The sequence below is a fragment of the Scyliorhinus torazame genome, chromosome 4 (assembly GCF_047496885.1).
Source record: "Scyliorhinus torazame isolate Kashiwa2021f chromosome 4, sScyTor2.1, whole genome shotgun sequence".
NCBI lineage: Eukaryota > Metazoa > Chordata > Chondrichthyes > Carcharhiniformes > Scyliorhinidae > Scyliorhinus > Scyliorhinus torazame.
Window position 1 is genome coordinate 221,725,546 of NC_092710.1, and position 21,896 is coordinate 221,747,441.

At 49.1% G+C, this 21,896-nt stretch overlaps 1 protein-coding gene across 18 annotated transcripts in view; it reads left to right on the plus strand.

Moving 5' to 3' along the window:
* Positions 1-21,896, plus strand: part of fam184ab (family with sequence similarity 184 member Ab) — a 316,427-nt gene that overhangs the window by 144,408 nt on the left and 150,123 nt on the right. The window lies entirely within an intron of this gene.

The window sequence follows — 21,896 nt, forward strand, 5'->3', positions numbered from 1 at the left end:
AATCGACTCGCTTTAAGAAGGGGGTGAAGTTCGGGATGTTCTACCCAGCGCGTCTGTGGGTCACATATGAGGACCAGAAATTTTACTTTGAAACACCAAATGATGCATTCACTTTCATCAGGGAAAAAAGACTGGATGTGAACTAAAGACACTGACTCCTTGGGGAGAGTATTGCAATGGCGATTTGTTGACAATCACTTTTGTGCCAGTTTGAATAAGTAGTGTTATGTGCAATAAGGGGCTGTTTCGATTGCTAAAGTTAACTTTTGTCTTGCTGGGGGGGGGGGGGGGGGGGGGGGGAGGGCGGTTTCTATGGTGGTTTTTTCTGTGGTTTTTCCACTTTTTTCTGATGTTTGTTTACTAGGGAATGTGATGCTTTGAATATGTATGTCCAAGTGGGGGGAGAGGTGAGAGAACAATGGAGAGACTGTCTGTTTGGTACCATGGGTGGGAGCTATCAGGTCAGCGAGGTCAGCTGACTCATGGAAGCACAGTGGGGGGGCGAGCAGGTGTTAAGCTGGAGCTTGATATCTGGGGGCCCCCGACCAGGCTGATTACATGGAACATTAAAGGGCTGAATGGGTGGGTCAAGAGGACTCGCGTGTTCGCGCATTTGAGGGGGCTGAAGGTGAACGTGGTGATGTTACAAGAGACACACCTAAAGGTTACAGACCAGACTAGATTGAGGAAAGGGTGGGTTGGACAAGTATTCCACTCAGGGCTGGACTCAAAGAACAGGGGGTTAGCGATTTTTTTTTTTTTGATTAATAAACGGGTGGCATTCGAGGCAGGGAGAATCGTGTCAGACACGGGGGGGGGGGGGGAACGCAGGTACATAATGGTGAGTGGGAAAGCTGGAGGGGTGGGGGGGGGGGGGGGAACGCAGGTACATAATGGTGAGTGGGAAAGCTGGAGGGGTGTGGGTGGTACTCGTGAAAGTATATGCTCCGAATTGGGACGATGTGGAATTTGTGAGGCGGGTGTAGGTAAGATCCCAGACTTAGAGTCACGTAACCTGATCATGGGAGGGGACTTCAATATAGTCATTGATCCGGAATTGGACCGGTCAAAATCCAGGACGGGGAGGGTGCCAGCTGCGGCAAAGGAATTGAAGGGGTTTATGGAACAGGAGTAGACCCATGGAGGTTTGTACGGTCAAGGACGAAGCAGCTTTCTTTTTTTCTCCCACGTCCACAAGATATACTCTCGGATCGACTTTTTTGTTCCGAGCAGGGCTCTAATACCGGGGATGGTGGATACTGAGTACTTGGCAATCCCAGTGTCGGATCATGCCCCACATTCGGTGGATCTACGGGTTAGTTTGGAGAGAGGACAACGCCCGCTATGGAGGCTAGATGTGGGGTTGTTAGCAGACGAAGCGGTCTGTGGGCGGGTGAACAAGTCCATTCAGAACTACCTGGAAACAAATGATACGGGGGAGGTCTCTGCAACAACGGTCTGGGAAGCTTTGAAGGCAGTGGTCAGAGGAAAATTAATCTTGATGCGGGCCCACAGAGAAAAGGTAGAACGTGCTGAGAGGGTCAGGCTAGTAGGGTAGATACTTCAGGTAGACAGGAGATAGTCTGAGGCCCCGGACGCGGGGCTACTGAGGGAGCGGCGGAGGTTATAGGTGGAGTTTGGGTTGTTGACTACAGGGAACGCGGTGGAACAGCTGAGGAAGGCAAGGGGGGGGTGCGATCTATGAGTATGGGGAAAAGGCAGGCAGAATGTTCGCACACCAACTCAGAAAAAGTGAGGCGGCCAGGGAGATCGGGAGAGTAAAGGGTAGAGGTGGGATCACGGTCCTGGACCCAGTGGGGGTGAATGAGGTGTTTAAGGACTTCTCCAGCAAATTGTATGAGGCGGAACCCCTGGCTGGGATAGAGGGGATGAGGCAGTTTTTGGGTCAGTTGAGGATCCCAAGGGTGGATGAGGATCTGGTGCAAGGGCTGAGAGCCCCAATTGAAATTGAGGAAATAATGGAGGGGATGGAGGGCATGCAGTCAGGCAAGGCCCCGGGGCCGGATGGCTACCCGGTGGAATTCTATAAGAAGTTTTCGGAGATATTGAGCCCACTGCTGGTGAGGACATTTAATGAAGCAAGAGCGAAGGGAGTCCTCCCCCCAACAATGTCGCAGGCCTCGATTTCATTGCTCCTGAAAAGGCAGAAGGATCCGGAGCAATGCGGGCCATACAGGCCAATTTCTCTGCTGAATGTGGACGCCAAACTGCTGGCTATGATATTGGCCACAAGGATAGAGGATTGTGTCCTGGGGGTGATAAGGGAAGACCAGACGGGATTTGTAAAGGGCAGGCAACTCATGGCCAATGTTCGAAGACTTTTAAATGTCATTATGATGCCCTCAGAAGGAGAGGAGATGGAGGTGTTGGTCGCGATGGATGCGGCAAAGGCTTTTGATCGGGTGGAGTGGGATTACCTGTGGGAGGTGCTGGGAAGGTTTGGGTTTGGTGAGGGCTTCATTGACTGGGTGCAGTTGCTCTATCAGGTACCATTAGCGAGTGCATGTACGAACTGGTTGAGGTCGGGTTATTTTAAACTACACCGAGGGATGAGACAAGAGTGTCTCCTCTCCCCACTAGCACAGTGGGCTAAATCGCTGGCTTGTAATGCAGAACACAGCCAGCAGCGCGGGTTCAATGCCCGTACCAGCCTCCCCAAACAGGTGCCGGAATGTGGCAACTAGGGGCTTTTCACTAACTTCATTGAAGCCTACTTGTGACAATAAGTGATTATTATTATTGCTGTTTGAAATGGCCATAGAGCCACTGGCCATGGCGTTGAGAGCCTCCAGGAACTGGAAAGGACTGGTTTGGGGGTGGTGTTGGGGGGAGGGGGGGGAGGGGGGGGGGGGGGGGGGGTGGCGGGTGGAGCACCGTGTCTCACTTTATGCAGATGACCTGCTCTTGTACACTTCAGACCCGTTGGAGGGGATGGGGGAAGTTATGTGGATCCCAGGGGAATTTGGTAATTTTTCGGGGTATAAATTGATCATGGGGAAAAGCGAGATGTTTGTGATACAGGCGAGAGGGTAGGAGAAGAGACTGGGCGAGCTGCCGTTTAGAATGGTTGGAAGGAGCTTTCGATATCTGGGAATCCAGGTGGCTCGGGAATGGGAGGCACTGCACATGTTAAACCTATCCCGGCTCGTGGAACAAATAAAAGAGGACTTTAAGAGGTGGGACATTCTCCCGCTATCACAGGCGGGGAGGGTACAGACAGTGAAAATGACAATTCTCCCCAGATTTCTGTTTGTCTTTTAGTGCCTCCCCATCTTCAGACCAAAGGCCTTTTTCAAACGGGTAAATAAGGTTATTTCGGGCTTTGTGTGGGCGGGTAAAACCCCGCGCGTGAAGAAAGTGTTGCTGGAGTGCAGTTGGGGGGAGGGTGGGTTGGCACTGCCGAACTTTTGTAATTACTACGGGACGGCTAATAGAGCCATGGTTCGTGGGAGAGGGGTCGGTGTGGGAGCGAATGGAGGCTGTGTCATGTAAAGACACAAGTTTGGGAGCACTGATAACGGCACCTCTTCCGGTCTCGCCGGCCCGATACTCCTAGTTCGGTAGTGGTGGCGGCTCTGCGAATCTGGGGGCAGTGGAGGAGATATAAGAGAGTGGAGGGAGCATTGGTTTGGACCCCGATTTATAGTAACCATCGGTTTGGCTGGATGGTGGGTTCCGGAGATACCAAAGGGCAGGAATTAGGATGATGGGGGATCTATTTATAGACGGGAGCTTCCCCAGCTTGAAATACTTGGAGGATAAATTTGAATTGCCAGCAGGGAATGGGTTTAGGTATCTGCAAGTACGAGACTTCTTGAGAAGGCAGTTTCCGGCCTTCCCGTTGCTGCCGCCACGGGGGATACAGGACAGAGTGGTCTCCAGTACATGGCTGGGAGAGGGGAAGGTCTCCAGTACATGGTTGGGAGAGGGGAAGCTGGGAGAGCTGAAGCTTTCAGATATCTACCAGGAACTTTTGGAATCAGTGGAAACTCCAGTGGAGGAGCTTAAGACCAAGTGGGAAGACGAGCTAGGGGGACAGATAGAGACTGGTCTGTGGGCGAATGCCCTAAGCAGGGTTAAGACATCCTCATCATGTGCCAGGCTTAGCCTGATACAATTTAAGGTAGTCCACTGGGCACACATGACAGTGGCTAGGATGAGCAAGTTTTTCGGGGTAGAGGATAGGTGTGCGAGGTGCACGGGAAGCCCAGCAAATCATGTCCCATGTTTTGGGCATGCCCGAAGCTTAGAGGGTTTTGGCAGGGTTTCGCTAAGGCGATGTCCACTGTACTCAAAACAGGGTGGTGTCGAGTCCAGAAGTGGCGATCTTTGGAGTGTCGGAAGAGCCGGGAGTCCAGGCGGCGAAAGAGGCCGACGTCTTGGTCTTTGCCTCCCTGGTCGCCCGGAGACGGATCTTATTAGTGACATGGCAGGGTTTCTCAGTCTCGAGAAAATAAAATTCGCCTTAAGAGGGTCAATGTTAGGGTTCACCTGGAGGTGGCAGCCATTTATCGACTTTCTCGGGGCAAATTAAAATGTCAGCAGAAGCAGAATTCCAAAGGGGGGGGGGCGGTGACAGGGGGGGGGCCAGACTGTTGTTTTATGGTTTGGGTGTGTGAAAATCGTGATGGCGGTGGAAATGATTATTGTACCATGTTTATGTCGCTGTTATTATAAAAATTGCAAATACCCTAATGGAAATATATATATTTTTAAACTCTCCAGCAACGAGGATGGCGGCACCACAGGGAATGTTCGAAATGCGTTTTTCATGAAATTGTGAACCTGTAGATACCTAAATGATTCAAACTGCGAAAATCAAATTTCTCCGTCAACTCATCCAAGTTCATAAATTCCCTCTCCAAAAACAAATCCCTCATCCGTTTCACCCCCTTCGCCACCCATCCCCTAAACCTGACGCCCAACTTCGCCGGCTCAAAGCGATGGGCTGGATTCTCCGCTGGCAGGATGCTCCATTTTGCCGGCAGCCCGAGGGTTTTCCCCGACGGTGTGGGGCTGCCCCACAATTGGAAACCCCATTAACCAGCTGGCATAATGGAGCATCCCTCCAGCGGGGTGAAACAGATATGTAGCGCGGTGGGGCGGAGAATCCAGTCAATGGTTCGCACAAATTGGCGCCAGATTCAATACCGCCCCAGATTTTAAGTGCTGCCGAAATTGTCTCCATATCTTCAATGTGCAGACCACCACCGGGCTTGCTGAATATTTCCTTGGAGAAAATAGCGAGGCAGCCACCAACTCCCTCAACACCGACCCCCCTACATGAACCCGACTCAATCCAGCCTCAGAATCCCCACACCACCCCAGTACCTTCTCCACATTCGCCACACATTTGCCACCCAGTAATAATATATCAAACTCAGCAACGCCAAACCCCCTGATTACCGGTCTCTCTGAAGGAGTGTCTTCCGAATCCTAGCTACCTTACCTGCCCATATAAAGGACAAAATCAATCTCTCAACGCCCCACTAAGAAGGATTTCAGCAGAAAAACCAGCAAACACTGTAACAAAAACAGAAACCGTGGTAAAACGTTCATCTTCATTGACTGAATTCTGCCCAAGTGTAGCGGAAGATTATCCCACCTGCAAGTCGGCCTTGACCCGACACACCAAGCTCGTAAATTTCAACTCATGAAGCCGTGTCCTATCCTGCGCTACCAACACTCCCAAATACCTAAAATGAGAACCCATTAACTGGAAAGGCAATGCTTCAGATTGGTTCCCTTCCCCGGCGGAGTAAACAGAAAACACACACTTTTCTCCTAATTCAATTTGTATCCTGAAAAAAATCCCCAAACACTTCCAACAACGCCATGATACCACCCACAGTGAGGATCGGGTCTGTCATGTACAGAAGAAGGTCATCAGTGTACAAGGACACCCTGTGTCAACCTGCCCCCCCACCCACCTGCCCCTCACCCAACCTTGTTATCCCTCTCCACCTATCCAAGGCCCTCGGGGCAATAGGCTGAGGCTCTATTGCCAATGCAGACAATAGGCGGGGGACATAGGACACCCCTGCCTCGTTCCTCTGTGCAGCTGAAAATATCCAGTACTCTCATTGTTTGTATGGACACTAGCCTTAGGTGCCTTATATAACAACCAAACCCACAACACTGATTTAGACCCTATCCCAAACCGTTCCAGCACAGCAAGTAAATATCCGCATTCTACCCTATCAAAAGCCTTCTTGGCATTCAATGCAATTATAACCTCCTGCTTCCTCCTTTCCGATGGAGACAATACCACATTTGAAAGCTGCCACACGTTTGACGACAAACGCCTACCCTTCACAAACCACGTCTGATCTTCCCCAAAAACCTGAGGGAGACACTCCTTCAACCTTAGCGCTAGAACTTTGGCAAAAATCTTAGCATCCACATTTATTAAGCAAATCGGGTGGTACAACCCACATTCACCAGGTCCTTACGCTTTTTTAACAGAATCTAGATGGATGCTTGCATCATTGTCTCCGGAAGAGACCCACGCGCTACCAAATCCTCAAACATCTCCACTAATAATGGCACCAGCCGATCAGCAAACTTTTTATAAAATTCCACCGGGAATTCATCCAGCCCTGGCACCTTGCCAGTCTCCATTCACCCAATCGTGGTCCAGACCTCCTCTGCCCCCAACGGCTCCTCCATCCCTTCCCAATCCTTCTCCACCTTAACACTCCAACCCCTCCATATCCGACTCCTCCCCGGTGGCTTCAACCTATAAAGATTCTTATAGAACGCCTCAAATGCCCCATTAACTTTATCCGGCACAGACCCGAATTCACCATCCGAATTCCAAACCTGAATGATCTCTCAATTTGGAGTGTACACCCTCGCCAAAACCACCGACTTACCTTCCAACGTCCCTGTAACTATGATATCTACAACTCTGGTCCGACACCGCCTTCCCCATCTGAAACCGAACTTTTCTATTAATTAGTATCGCTACCCCTCTGGGCACAGCTGTCAAAGTGTGGAACACCTGACTCACCCAACCCTTACGGAGCGTAATCTGATCCCTCACGCGCATGTGTGCCTCCTGCAAAAGCACCACAAACCCATCAAATGCGTCTCCCTCCGTTGCATTTCAAAGTGCTTGCTGAATTATCTTGCAAATTCGACCTCCATCAACTCCATCAGCTTCTTCACTGTAATAGGTGTGGCCCCACCCGCCTCCGCCATCTTCAATCCCACTGGAGTCCGCACCTTGCTCAGCTCCTCAGGAGTGCTACCACTCATACCTTCCCCAATATTCTTTCTTGCGTTTTTTGGATTCCTCTTATAAAAGGTTTTTAAATGGGACAAGTCGGGACCAATTACCACCGGAATCCGGGTGAAAACGGGCCAAAAACCAAGGACTCTAGCGGGTGGTACCTTGTGTGCGACGTCCTATATGTCGCCATCGGAAGCACCGAATGGGTTGCCTTATGAAGACAGGCTGACGAGCTTAAGCCGATTGGAGTTTTAAAGCTTGAGAGGTGATATTGAATCATATGAGATCCTGAGGGGACTTGCCAGGGTAAATGGTGAGAGGGAGTTTCCACTTATGGGGAAATGTAGAACCAGGGGGCACAATTTCAAAATAAATGATGTTGCTTTGAATACTGATGTTGCTAACTTTGGTTGGCTCTTAATTCGTTGCCCGTTGGGTCTTTACTGAATTTGCTCTGTTTCTATAATCTTTGCTCTAGAGTCGCCAGGTATCTTTATGATACCGCCACGAGTTTCAAGTTCAAGTACTGATCAATAACTCAAAACACCAATTAGTAAGATTCAAATCAAAACACATTTATTATACACAGTAAATCACTACTCATGCATATAACTCTACTTTCTAGACTACCTCTATCGCTAAAAGGCCTATACTTAGCTTCGGAACTGGCCCACCAGGTCAGGGGAACAAATGGCCTTTCTTTCGATTCTGAGTCTGCAGGATTCAAAAGCTGGTATTGGCTGGTAGCTAGGAGCACCTATCTCGTAGCGTGCGTTGACTGGAGACTTACTTGGTTGATGCGGCAGCTTAGACAGTTCACTCTCAAGGGTTGATTCGAGTTGCTGAGTGAGCCTGCCAAGAAGACCGATTTGAACTTAGGGGCATTACTTTATAGTCCCCAGGGGCTTCGCGCCGTCCGGGGCGGCCCCCGTATCTGGTTCCAAGTGATTGGACTACGTTTCGATCACTTGGATCGATTTCTCCAATACTGGAGTTGTTCCCTGATCGCTGGGCGGTCCCTGAGTGTCCATTGGCCTTCCTTTGTCTTGGCTCCTGCTGGCGCTGAGGAGTCTGGCTTGGCCTTATTCACCTTTAAATGTTTCCATTGTACCCGGGGATCGCTCATTAGTATGCAGATGGCTGTGAGTTTCAGTGCTGTCTGGGCTTTTGCAAGTTCTAATACACAGGATTTCTGCACTTGCTAGTTTTTGCCTGTGTTGGCTGAATTTCCCTGTAGTCTTTGCGGACCTCCATTTTAAGTCTGGAAGTGGCCAACCCAGGTGGCTACACACCCTCCTTGTGATCCCTGACGCGAAGCGTGAAGGATCACATAACTGCGTTGGCGTCTCTTCCTGACCCAGCGAGCACTCTTCCATGGCCTCTACACTGACCATAACTATGCATGAAATTTTTTTAAACTATCAATTCTAAGTGGTGCTATGTCACACAGGGACATGCATTACAAAAAGAAAAAACGGTACCTCTAACTCTCTCTCATAAACTACAGTCACTCAAACATTGAATCATACTAACTTCCTAACAATACAAAAAATAATAGCAGCATTCACATTTTTCCTCTGGCTTGGCAGTCAAGCACAGAGGTGTACAATATTTCCGTTGTAAACGAAACACATTTCTTTATTTACAAAAGATGCAACACAAATGTTCTTTATTGTAGACCAAGGGGTTCGGGGCCCTGGTGATAACCGAAAATAGGGGATCTTATCCTGTATACCGGGGTGCGAGAGCGGTAGGCTCTCCTTCGCCATTTCCTCATGTGGATAGTCTGCACGATGCTGTAGAGTATCGCCAATACTAGCAGGGATTCAATTACGTATGATAGTGAATACCAGGTTATGAACGTATCACACCATGATGGGGTGTTGTCACTTGTCACTGGGCTCTGGTTGTTATGGGGAAGTGAATCATTGACGGCCGGGGGGTTGGGGTCAGGGGATTCGCGTTCGCGCGTAACCGAATACAAATTATAATGATGTCTTCATTGTTCTCTTCTTTCTTCTCTTCTCTTCTTTTCCGTTTCCTCTCTCTTCCTGGAGCTTCTGGAATTCTGTGGATCAAGCATAGTTTCTGTTACTATCTTGGTTAATATCTCGTGCGTTAGCATGTCTGTCTTGTAGTGCCAATTTCCCTTTATAATTTGTCACCATGTGTGACTCCTTTTTTTTTAAACCGAAAATTTGGACTAGACTCACTTAAAAAACTGAAACAGTGCGAGCCGCCTCGCAGGCTGTCCGATTTACCATCCAAATGTTTGAGGATGTAAATAGCATAGGGGTGGTTGCCCGAAAACAAAGCAAAACTTTTTGAACCTAGAGTGCTGAAATGAGATGCGTATGGGCCGCGACAGGTAAGATTTGGATGGAATCCCCGGGTAGGACGGTGGTCAATGCCGTATGTGCTCTACCCGAGTGTAGCTGACCAGAGGGGGTGTCCTCAGGCAGGGCGGAGACCAATGCCGTTTCTCCACTGCCTGAGCAACCGAGAAGAAAGGGCAAAAAATGTAGTCATCGTGGGGGGGTTGCTGTAAAGGGTCTACCATCGAACCAGAAGAGCAGTTATGAACGGGGGCTGGCAAGCTCTCTGCGGTTTTCTGCCGGTAAGCGTGCTGGCAGGTTTCTGCCGCCAAATGTGGCGTGTGGCCGTGGAACTTCAGAGTGTACAAACAACACTTAACAATAACCCTAACAAACAACTTTGAACAACATGCTGCAGGTTCCATCAGAAAGGACACTGTTTCTCCCAAGCAGTTCCTTTTAAAACATCATCTGGACACCTCAGTTATCAGTAGCGAACAGGGTCGCAAATTGGTTCTCGTTTTGGGAGTCAGACTCAAAGTCATCCTCTTCTCCCGGATGCCGTACTCTGGAATGGATGAGGGTTGATAAAGCTGCATGGTGTGACTTAGGGTCCATCTCGTTGTTTCCGACGAGCCTGTATGAATTGTCGCGGTGCCAAAAAGTTGTGTCTAATTCTGTGGGGATGGAGTCGGGGTCGTCATCGTAGGGCGGTGGTCTTTGGTGGGGTTTGTTGAGGAATGTGATCAGGAAGGGATCACTCGAATCGTGGTCAGATTCGCTGGGTGTGGGTCCTGTTGCATGGGGATAGTCGGGAGTCGTGCTGTGGCTATTGTCTGTGTCACAGTCGCTGTCTCTGCTGTGGGCGTTCCGGGGCGGAGTCTAGAGTTCGGAGGTGGAGTCGAGGGCGAGTCCGTGGGTGGGGTGGACGTGTTGGGGGAGGGTAGGGATACGTTGGATGTGGGCGGGGTGTGGTCTGCTGTGTTGAGCATGACGTGGTGTGCGTGGTTAGACTGTGGGCCATATGCCTTAAGCTGGTTAATATGGAACCACGCAGTCTTTCCGTTGGGGTACTTAATTTTATAGTACTTTGTCCGCAATGGAGTACGGACCCGAATATTTCGGTGACAGGAATGTGCTGGGGTTGTACATGGAGAGCATGACCTGCTGTCCGACCTCAAACTCAGTCGCATGCACTGTCTTGTCGAAACACGCCTTGCTCTGTTTCTTTCTAGTGCCTATTCTTACTGCGGCTGCTAGCTGAGCCATTTGTACATTTTCGACTAACTGTTTTACTGCATTCTCATGTGTGAGGGCCGTCACTTCGGGGCTGGTCAAGTCCAGGCCTAATAAAAATTCTGTGCCTTTCATGGGGCGTCCGGTCAAGAGAGTGTGTGGGGTGTATCCTGTGGATGTCGAAACAGTATTTCTCAAAAACATCAGTGCAAAAGGGAGGACTGAATCCCAAGTGGTGTTTTTTTGTTGGACCATTTTTCTGAGGGTTGCTTTTAGGGCCCGATTCATTCGCTCCACGATATCACTTGACTGGGGGTAGTATGCGATGTGGAATTTTTGGGTAATGCCAAATATGTGAGGACGTTCTTCATGACACGTCCCGTAAAATGGGAACCTTGGTCGGATTCAATGCTGCGGGGGAGTCCCCATCTCGTAAAGATGTGGTGCGTTAAGATCTTGGCTGTGGTCTTTGCCGTGTTAGTTCTGGATGGGAATGCCTCTACCCATTTCGTAAAAGTGTCTATGACGACTAATACGTACTTGTAACCATTCCTGCAAGGGGGCAATGGTCCCATAAAATCAGTCTGGAGGTTAGTCCAGGGGCCATTAACGGGACGGGTGTGGCTCAATTGAGCTTTCTTTGCGTATCTGTCCAGATTGTTTTAGGCACAGATAAGGCAATTCTCAACGTAGTGCGTTGCGTCTTCTTTAAAACTTGGCCACCAACAAAGTGGTGGGCTGTAGTGGGATCATACATACATACAATTTACAGTGCAGAAGGAGGCCATTCGGCCCATCGAGTCTGTACCGGCTCTTGAAAAGAGCACCCTACCCAACACCTCCACCCTATCCCCATAACCCAGTAACCCCATCCAACACTAAGGGCAATTTGGGAAACTAAGGGCAATTTATCATGGCCAATCCACCTAACCTGCACATCTTTGGACTGTGGCAGGAAACCGGATCACCCGGAGGAAACCCACGCACACATGAGGAGGATGTGCAGACTCCGCACAGACAGTGACCCAAGCCGGAATCGAACCTGGGACCCTGGAGCTGTGAAGCAATTGTGCTATCCACAATGCTACCGTGCTGCCCTTCCCTGGATCAATTCCCTGATGCCCATGACTGTCATGGAACAAACTAATAAGCTGATTCCTGTCCTGTTCAGGAACCACATAAAGGGTGTATTTTAGGACCACATCATCATGTGTGGTTAGTGCATTTTTAAATCTAACGTAAGGTGCTGGAAATTTTCCTTTCAAAATCTCCCTGAGATTGCTATCTTGCTTCTGGGCCTGCACTAAATCCTCGATATTAGCCTGTGAGACCTGAACTGCATTCACTGGGGCGCTTTCGGGAGGTGTCCAAAAATATCCATGCCTGGAACCTGCTTTAGCCTGTGCGTCGGTCGGCTTTTATATTTCCAGGTGGGGAGGAACGGTGGTGACTTCGAACTTTAACAATTCCAAATGTCCTGTCCTGTGCTTGCTCTAAAATGTGGCGGAGCAATGGGGCTGAAGGGAGGGGTTTTCCGTCTGCGGAAACAAATCCTCTTGCTTTCCACAGGGGTAGGAATTCTGTAAGGCTGTTGCAGACATAGAGGCTGTCCGAGCATATGTCTGCTGGGCTGGGGAAGGAATCTGGGTGATCCACAATGTACGCAACGGCTGCTAGTTCTGCTGCCTGTGTGCCCAAGTGTACTGGTAGTTTTAACGAGATCTCTTCTAGGGCACGTCCCTGCGCGTCCTCAACATAGATACCGCATCCTGTAATGCACTTCTCGTCTAATCCAGTGGAAGAACCATCCACGTATATCCTTAAGGGTTCGCACGTGTCTGTGCGCTGGGGGCTCTGGGGTGAACTATCTATCTTTCTGGGGGGTGTTTTTGCGATAAAGTGGCCTGTTTTGTGGTGCGGTGAGATGATTTCACATTCGTGGGGGGGTGCCTGGGTACTGAAGGTTGTCGGCTAGGAAAGTGTGGGTCTTGGTCCTTTTAACAGTGATGTCCCGTCCCTGCAAAAGAAGGGTCCACCTGGCTGCTCTAATCTGGCTTATTGTACCGTCCTTCAGTCGTCCGTCTCGTAAATGTTGGGTGGGGGTGTGTTCCGTGAGGATTGTGATGGGGTTTAGTCCGGTTATGTAGGAAAAGTACTGAACTGCCCAGAAAACGGCGAGCAGGTGCCTTTCACAGGCCGAAAATCCCTGCTCCACAGGATCTAAAACTCTGGAGGCGTAAGCCACGGGTCTGAATTGTTCGTGCCGTTCCTGGAGGAGCACGGCCGAAAGGGTACGGTCTGTGCTAGCTATCTCTATAGCATAGGGGGAAAGCGGGTCTGGAACCTGTAGTGTGGGGGCTGCAATGAGCGCTCTTTTCAAAGCATCCACTGCATCCGTATGCTGCGGAAGCCATTCCCAAGGGGCTCCTTTCTTTAGGAGTTCCGAGAGGGGTACTGTTTTGGTGGTGAAACCGTCAATATGGTTTCGGCAGTAGCCAACCAGTCCTAAAAACGACTGGAGGGCTGAAACATTCTGGGGAAGGGGCAATTTGACAATAGAGTCAATTCGTTTATGCTCGATCTCGCGTTTACCATGCGTGATAATCGTACCCAAATACATCACTTTGTTTTCCAAAATTTGGGCCTTTTTGGGGTTTACTTTGCAACCAATCTGCTGTCAGAGTTCCAGGAGTTCGGCCAGAAGCTCAATGTGCTCTGCCTTGGTGTCTGTCTGCAGTAATAGGTCATCCACATACTGGACCAGACATTCGGGGCGAGAAAATTTTGATAATCCATTTGCCAGCTGGCGATGGAAAATGGAGGGGGAGTTGTGGAATCCTTGTGGAAGGCATGTCCACGTGTACTGCTGACCTTTAAAAGTGAAGGCAAATTTGTATTGGCACGCTTTTGCCAATGGAATGGACCAGAATCCGTTACTGACGTCCAAAACCGTAAAATATCATGAGTTGAGTCCCTGTTTGAGCATGGTCTCGGGACTTGTGGCTACCGTGGGGGCTGCTGCGGCGGTGACTTTGTTGAGTTCCCGGTAATCGATTGTCAGTCGCCATGATCCATCGAGCTTTCTCACTGGCCAAATCGGGGCATTATTAGTAGAGGCTACTGATCTAAGTACGCCTTGTTCTAATAAGCTGTCGATAACTTTTGTGATTTCTCCCTCTGCCTCTTGGGGAAATCCGTATTGCTTTTGGGGTCTAGGGTCTGGACCTGTGAGTTGAACGGAGCCAGTCATCCGGCCACAGTCGTGTTTGTGGGTCGCGAGTGCTGTCCTGTGCTTCTGGAGAACTGCCCTAACCTGCTTGTCTGTGCTAATCGTGGTCGGGTCAAACCAGAAATCGCCAACTGCGCTAATCTTGTTTGCATACTCACCTACTGTGAGCGTTGCGGGGGCTGTTACGGATTTTGCCATTTTCCAGACACATTGGTTTACTGGATCAAATGAAAGTTGCTGGGAGTTCATAAAATCAATGCCCAAAATGTGTTCTGCTGTGTGGGGTAGATTCGACTAAAACTATGGGGTGTCTTGTTGTAATGTTGCCAATTTGCATGGGTACAGGGGCTGTGATGTGTCCCTGCTGTGAGTGGCCTGTGAAACCGCTGAGGGTGATTGTGGCTGTAGTGGGCCACGTGTCTTTTTGGAACAAGGTGGAGGAATTCATTGTGGTGCAGGACCCTCCTGTGTCCCAGAGAAATTTGATGGGCTGTCCCTGTACTTTTGCTGCAACTACTGGTCAGCCGGACCGATCCCAAAGGGTGTCGCAGACCCAGGTGGGGAAGCCCGAACACCGTCAGTCAGTTCCGTTCATGTATGTCTGGTCTGAACGGGTGCTCACACTATGTATGGGCTCTGTCCTATTCTTATTCAGAGTGCCTGCCTGCTGGGCTCTCTGTGGCTTTCATGGGGCATTGCACTCTCGTGCAAAGTGACCTAATTGTCCACAGTTGTAACACTCCTGTGGTTTCCGTGGGGGGCTATTCCTGCCTTTGTTCGCCCATGCAGGGTTCTGGTGCGTCTTAACTGCGTGGATATCTGCCTCTGCCTGCTGTTCTTCGGGTTTCTTAATTATGGGTTTGTTTTGGACAGATTGCTCCCAGGTGCGGACAGTCTTTTTAAAACCCACTTTTCGTTGTGCGCTTCTTCTGAGGGGTCATAGTTGGTACAGGCCTTTTGTCCTGCCTCTGTGGCATGGGAGATAAGGGTGTGGGTCCATTTGGCCATACCGTCTTGGGACAAACGGGCGCGGTCTAAATTGCCGAAAACGGCTGTAAAATGAATCCACAGGCGTCCAGCAAACGCTGTGGGGTGTTCTGTCTTTTTCTGCCTGCACTTATTCAGGCCTTCTACGGGGTCACCTCTGTTGTAGCCGATCGCGTCTAGGATCGCTGTGTGCATCTCTGCAAGGGTGCCTCCGCCTACATTCTGTGGGTCGGGAAGTGCTGCAACAACCGAAGGGTCTAAACTCAAAGCTGTTAGCTTCACTTGCTCACGCTCATCCAGGCCGTACATGGTCGCCTGCTGCTTCACTCTAGCAAAGAAGTGGTGGGGGTCTGAGGTGGGGAGGATCGGTGTGATCTTGTCGCACGCGTCCCGTAATTGGGTCACGGTTAAGGGGGTGGTGTAAAGGAATTCCGCGTCTCCGTCCGATGTGACGGTGCGGTGGGTAGTTACTGGATTCATGGGTGCCTGAACTATTTGCTCTCTGGGGGGTTGGGGTGCTTTTCTCTTTTGGGGCTTTCCTTGCGCACATGTTCCCTGAGCATACCTATGCACAGTTTCATTTAATTCTTGCCAATCAGGGCCGTCTTCCTCATCTAATTGGGATCCAAAGGTGCTCTGAAACCCATTTTGTACTGAAAGCAAAGACTGCAGTTCCGCAATCTGCTTCCTGCATTTCGCATGATCTAATGAGCTTTGTCTGTGCTCCGTGGTGGCAGCATGGAGTGCTCTTAACGCTGCTTTTAGATCGCTGCACTGCCTTTGCAATGCCTCTACCTGTTTCTGTCTCTTCCCTCACCAGGACTGCACGTTGCGTGTCCTGATAGGCCTTTTCATATTGGGTTTGGAAGCTGCTCAGATGCGCTAGACAAGACTGGTGTGCCCCCTTGGCATCATCCACCTCTACGTTCTTTGCTGCCAACTTCCTTCTCAATTCTATATTCTCTTTCTCGATCTCACTAACATCGACCTTGCTCATTCGATGTCTCTCCTCTATCTCTTTGCGGAGCGTCCGAACAATCTCCTCTGTGCCTCGCAATTGTGCCAAACAGGACACGATTGCCATCGGCTTGCGGGCTTTCCCTAAGCTTTTCTTACGGATCTCTGACAGGTTCTCCCACCACGTATGTCCTATACTCCCGGGTCCTGTTTCCTCATTGTCACAGAATTCACTCCAAAGGGGCCATCCTTTCCCCTTGAGATATTTTCTGATCTCTTCTTCCCAAACGGGACACTGTCCTACTCTGCTGCTGGTCGCTGCGACCACAAATTCTTCAGGGTTCATGAGGCGTTGCATTGCCTGCATTGCCATCTTTCCTCTCTAAATACTCTCTCAAAATTTGGAATGAGGGGTACTAAGGCGGTGCTGTAATTACGGGTACGGCTTTCGCTAGTTTCCGGAATACAAACTCCCGACAGTTTTTTTGCAACAAAAATCTATCACTTTTACCTTATAGCCCTGTTAGTTACGCATGCATTAACACCCTTCCGAATTACGAGGATTGATCAGAATTGCTTGAACACTTGCGGTTTTTCTGTTCCCAATTGGATTCTAATTTAAATTTTGGGTTCTCCCGGAGTGGTTAGGCCACTTCTAAGTCAGGTCCAGTCAGGATGTCGCCAGTAATATGTTGCTAACTTTGGTTGGCTCTTAATTCGTTGCCCGTTGGGTCTTTATGGAATTTGCTCTGTTTCTATAACCTTTGCTCTGGAGTCGCCAGGTATGATACCGCCACGAGGTTCAAGTTAAAGTACTGATCAATAACTCAACACACTAATTAGTAAGATTCAAATCAAAACACATTTATTACACACAGTGAATCACTACTCATGCATATAACTCGACTTTCTAGACTACCTCTATCGCTAAAAGACCTATACTTCGCTTCGGAACTGGCCCACCAGGTCAGGGGAACAAATGGCCTTTTCGTTCGATTCTGAGTCTGCAGGATTCAAAAGCTGGTATGGACTGGTAGCTAGGAGCACCTATCTCGTAGCATGCGTTGACTGGAGACTTACTTGGTTGATGCGGCAGCTTAGACAGTTCACTCTCAAGGGTTGATTCGAGTTGCTGAGTGACCCTGCCAAGAAGACCGATTTGGACTTGGGGGCTCTACTTTATAGTCCCCAGGGGCTTCGCACCGTTCGGGGTGGACCCTGTATCTGGTTCCAAGTGATTGGACTACGTTTCGATCACTTGGATCGAATTCTCCAATACTGGAGTTCCATGATCGCTGGCCAGTCCCTGAATGTCCCTTGGCCTTCCTTTGTCTTGGCTCCTGCTGGCGCCGAGGAGTCTGGCTTGGCCTTATTCACCTTTAAATGTTTCCATTGTACCCGGGGATCGCTCATTAGTATGCAGATGGCTGTGAGTTTCAGTGCTGTCTGGGCTTTTGCAAGTTCTAATACACAGGATTTCTGCACTTGCTAGTTTTTGCCTGTGTTGTCTGAATTTCCCTGTAGTCTTTGCGGACCTCCATTTTAAGTCGGGAAGTGGCCAACCCAGATGGCTACACTGAGATGAGTAATTTCTTCACTGAGAGTTGTTAATTTTTGGACCAGGGAGCAATGGAGGTTGAGTAATTAAATATATTCATAATGTAGATACATACATTGAAAATAGATGCAGAAGTAGACCATTCGGTAAGTGCAGTGAAATCAAATGCTCGAAGGTTTGGAATCCACTTTCACCTCTTTGATGTGCTCAATATTTACAACCATTGGTGTTTCACCACTTCGGCCACTGAAGCGTGTAGGGATATGAATGGATCAAAGTTGCAGCAAGCTTTTACAAGTTGTTGATCGCAGACCACTACTTGATAGCATTGAATGTGGATCTGTGGGAACCAGCTGCTCGCCTTCGAGGAATGGACACGTGGAGCTGAAAATAAGTATTACAGCTGTAATGCTTCATAGATTTCATAGAATTTACAGTGCAGAAGGAGGCCAGTCGGCCCATCGAGTCTGCACCAGCTCTTGGAAAGAGCACCCTACCCAAGCCCACACCACCCTATCCCCATAACCCAGTAACCCCACTCAACCAACACTAAGGGCAATTTTGGACACTAAGGGCAATTTAGCATGGCCAATCCACCTAACCTGCACATCTTTGGACTGTGGCAGGAAACCGGAGCACCCGGAGGAAACCCACGCACACACGGGGAGAACGTGCAGACTCCGCACAGACAGTGACCCAGCCGGGAATGGAACCTGGGACCCTGGAGCTGTGAAGCAATTGCGCTAACCACTATGCTACCGTGCTGCACTATGCTACTGTGCTTCCCACAGCCCCTAACTGGATTGCTCTCTAACTTCTAAGTAAGAAGTCTTACAACACCAGGTTACAGTCCAACAGGTTTGTTTCAAATCACTAGCTTTAGGAGCACTGCTCCTTCCTCAGGTGAATGGAGAAGTAGGTTCCAGAAACATTTATATAGACAAAGTCAAAGAAGACAATACTTTGAATGCGAGCATTTGTAGGTAATTAAGTCTTTACAGAGCCAGAGAGAGGGGTAACCCCAGGTTAAAGAGATGTGAATTGTCTCAAGCCAGGACAGTTGGTAGGATTTTGCAAGCCCAGGCCAGATGGTGGGGGATGAATGTAATGTAACATGAATCCAAGGTTGAGGTCATACTCATGTGTGCGGAACTTGGCTATAAGTTTCTGCTCTGTGATTCTGCGTTGTCATGCGTCCTGAAGGCCGCCTTGGAGAATGCTTACCTGAAGATCAGAGGCTGAATGCCCTCGACTGCTGGTGTTCCCTGACTGGAAGGCAACATTCCTGCCTGGCGTTTGTATCGCGATGTCCGTTCATCCGTTGTCGCAGCGTCTGCTTGGTCTCGCCAATGTACCACGCTTCGGGACATCCTTTCCTGCAGCGTATGAGGTAGACAACGTTGGCCGAGTCGCACAAATATGTACCACGTACCTGGTGGGTGGTGTTGTCACGTATAATGGGTGGTACCCATGTTGATGATCTGGCACGTCTTGCAGAGATTGCCATGGCAGGATTGTGTGGTGTCGTGGTCGCTGTTCTGAAGGCTGGGTAGTTTGCTGCAAATAATGGTTTGTTTGAGGTTGCACGGTTATTTGAAGGCAAGTGTGGGGATGAACTTGGCAAGATCTTTGGCTTCATCGATGACTTGTTGAAGGCTGTGAAGAAGATGTCGTAGTTTCTCTGCTCCGGGGAAGTACTGGACAACAAAGGGTACTCTGTCGATTGTGTCCTGTGTTTGTCTTCGGAGGAGGTCGGTGCGGTTTTTTGCTGAGGCGCGTTGGAATTGTCGATCGATGAGTCGAGCGCCATATCCCATTCGCACGAGGGCATCTTTCAGCATCTGTAGATGTCTGTTATGCTCCTCCTCGTCTCTGGCCTGGGCTTCCAAAACCCTACCAACTGTCCTGGCTTGAGACAATTCACATCTCTTTAACCTGCGGTTACCCCTCTCTCTGGCTCCGTAAAGACTTAATTACCTGCAAATGCTCGCATTCAAAGTATTGTCCTACATCTTTGACTTTGTCTATATAAATGTTTCTGGAACCTACCTCTCCATTCACCTGAGGAAGGAGCAGTGTTCCGAAAGCTAGTTATTTGAAACAAAGCTGTTGGACTTTAACCTGGTGTTGTAAGACGTCTTACTGTGCTCACCCCAGTCCAATGCCGGCATCTCCACATCATCTGTTAATTCTAGACAGGGGTCCCTTTTCTGGGGAAAGGTGGGATCTGTGGAGGGTGTTCCTTTAGGCAGAGGGGTCCCCCTCTTTCAGGCGTCCCAAGGGAGGGGGGAGGGTCAGGGGCGTGTCAGGTCACCCCTGCAGTTGGGGTTGGGTAGGGCACAAGGGTAATTTGGGGGTTGGGTGCTGCTGTGCGGTACCGTGGGGGGGGGGGAGGGGGGGCGGTTTGGGGACTGATTGGAGGGGGGGGGGGGAGGAGGAGATTTGGTTCAGATGGTCTTTATCATCGTGGCCCTGGCCTGGTGGCCCTCGCAGTGGATGCACCATGCGAGGTTCACAATTGTTGAGACCACAAGTGAACCTTGTCCCGTGATTCCCAGCTGCTGAGGCTGGAAAATCATGAGGGGGGGGAGCATTGGGTGCCGGGCCCACTACATTAATGCAAATTGGTCATTACGACCCATATGCATTTATTTCCATGCTCCCGATGGTGTGCAGCGTTGATCTTGTTCACGCTGCCAGCGAGGGGTCAGAGCATGGTTTTCGGGTCGGTGCCTGGCGCCGATCCGATTTTTGCCCCAACGCCTGATTTCTAGTCCCATCGGGAAACGCATTCTGGGCATCACTGGGACAGAGAATCCTGCCCTATAAGTTTCAATGAGAATCTCACTCTTCTAAATTCCAATTAATATAATCCCAACTGACTTGATCTCTCCTCATATGACAGTAGTGCCATCCCAGGAATCAGCCTGGTAAACCTCCACTGCACTCCCACTACAGCAAGAACATTCTTCCTCATAAAGAGACCAAAATTGCACACAGCATTCCAGGTGTACAATGCCCTGTACAATTGCAGTAAAACATCCCTATTCCTGTACTGCACTCCTCTTGCTATGAAGGCCAACATACCATTTGCCTTCTTTGCTGCCTGCTGTACCTGCGCGCATACTTCAGTGACTGATGCACAAGGACACCAAGGTTTCGCTGAGTATCTACCTCTCTGAATTTACACACATTCAAGTAATAATCTGCCTTTCTATTTTGCTGCTGAAGTGGATAACCTCACATTTATCCACATTATACCGAATCTGCCATGCATATACCCACTCACTCAGCCTGTCAAAATCCCGTTGAAGTATCTCTGCATCCTCACCACATCTTACCTTCCCACCTAGCTATACATGATCTGCAAATGTGGGGGTAATACATTTTGTTCCCTCATCCAAACCATTAATATATAATATGAACAGTTGGGGGTCACAGCACTGATCCCTGTGGTACCCCACTAGTCCCTGCCTGCTATTCTTAAAAAGACGATTTATTCTGCCTTTTTGCATCCTGTCTGCTAACCAGTTTTCTATCCATCTCAAGACATTACTCGCAATTCCTTGCACTTTAACTTTACATCTTGTGTAACAGTAATCTTGTGTGAAAATTTGTCAAAGGCCTTCTGAAAGTCTAAATAAACCACATTCACTGGTTCTCCCTGGTCAACTCTACTAGTTACATCCTCAAAGAATTCCAGTAGATTTATCGAGCATGATTTCCCTTTTGTAAATCCATGCTGACTTTGTCTTACTATACCGCTGCTTTCCAACTGTTGTGCTGTGAAATCTTTGATAATGGACTTGGGCAAATTTCCCACTTCTGAGATTAGGCTCACTGGTCTATAGCTCCCTGTGTTCCTTTTTGATTGGGGGGGAGGGCTTACATTAACTACCCTCCAATCTGTAGGATCTATTCCAGAGTCCAATGAATTTTGGAAAATGACCACCGATGGATCTACTACTTCCAGGGCCACTTCCTTAAGTACTCTGAGATGACGATTCTCAGTTTTTGCAGATTTATCAGCCTTTTGCATAAATTTCCCCCAAACCATTTGTCTACTAGTACTGATTTCCTTTAGTACTGATTTCCTTCAGCTCCTCACTAAAACTTGCGTTTCTTAGAACTTCTGGTACATTATTCATGTCTTCTTTTTTGAAGACGGAAGCAAAGTACAAATTTAGTTCCTCAGCCATTTATTTTTTTACCATTACTGACTGTAAGGAGCCTACATTTGTTTTTGCTAATAATAATCTTTAAATAATAATAATCTTTATTGTCACAAGTAGGCTTACATTAACACTGCAATGAAGTTACTGTGAAAAGCCCCGAGTCGCCACACACCGCCGCCTGATC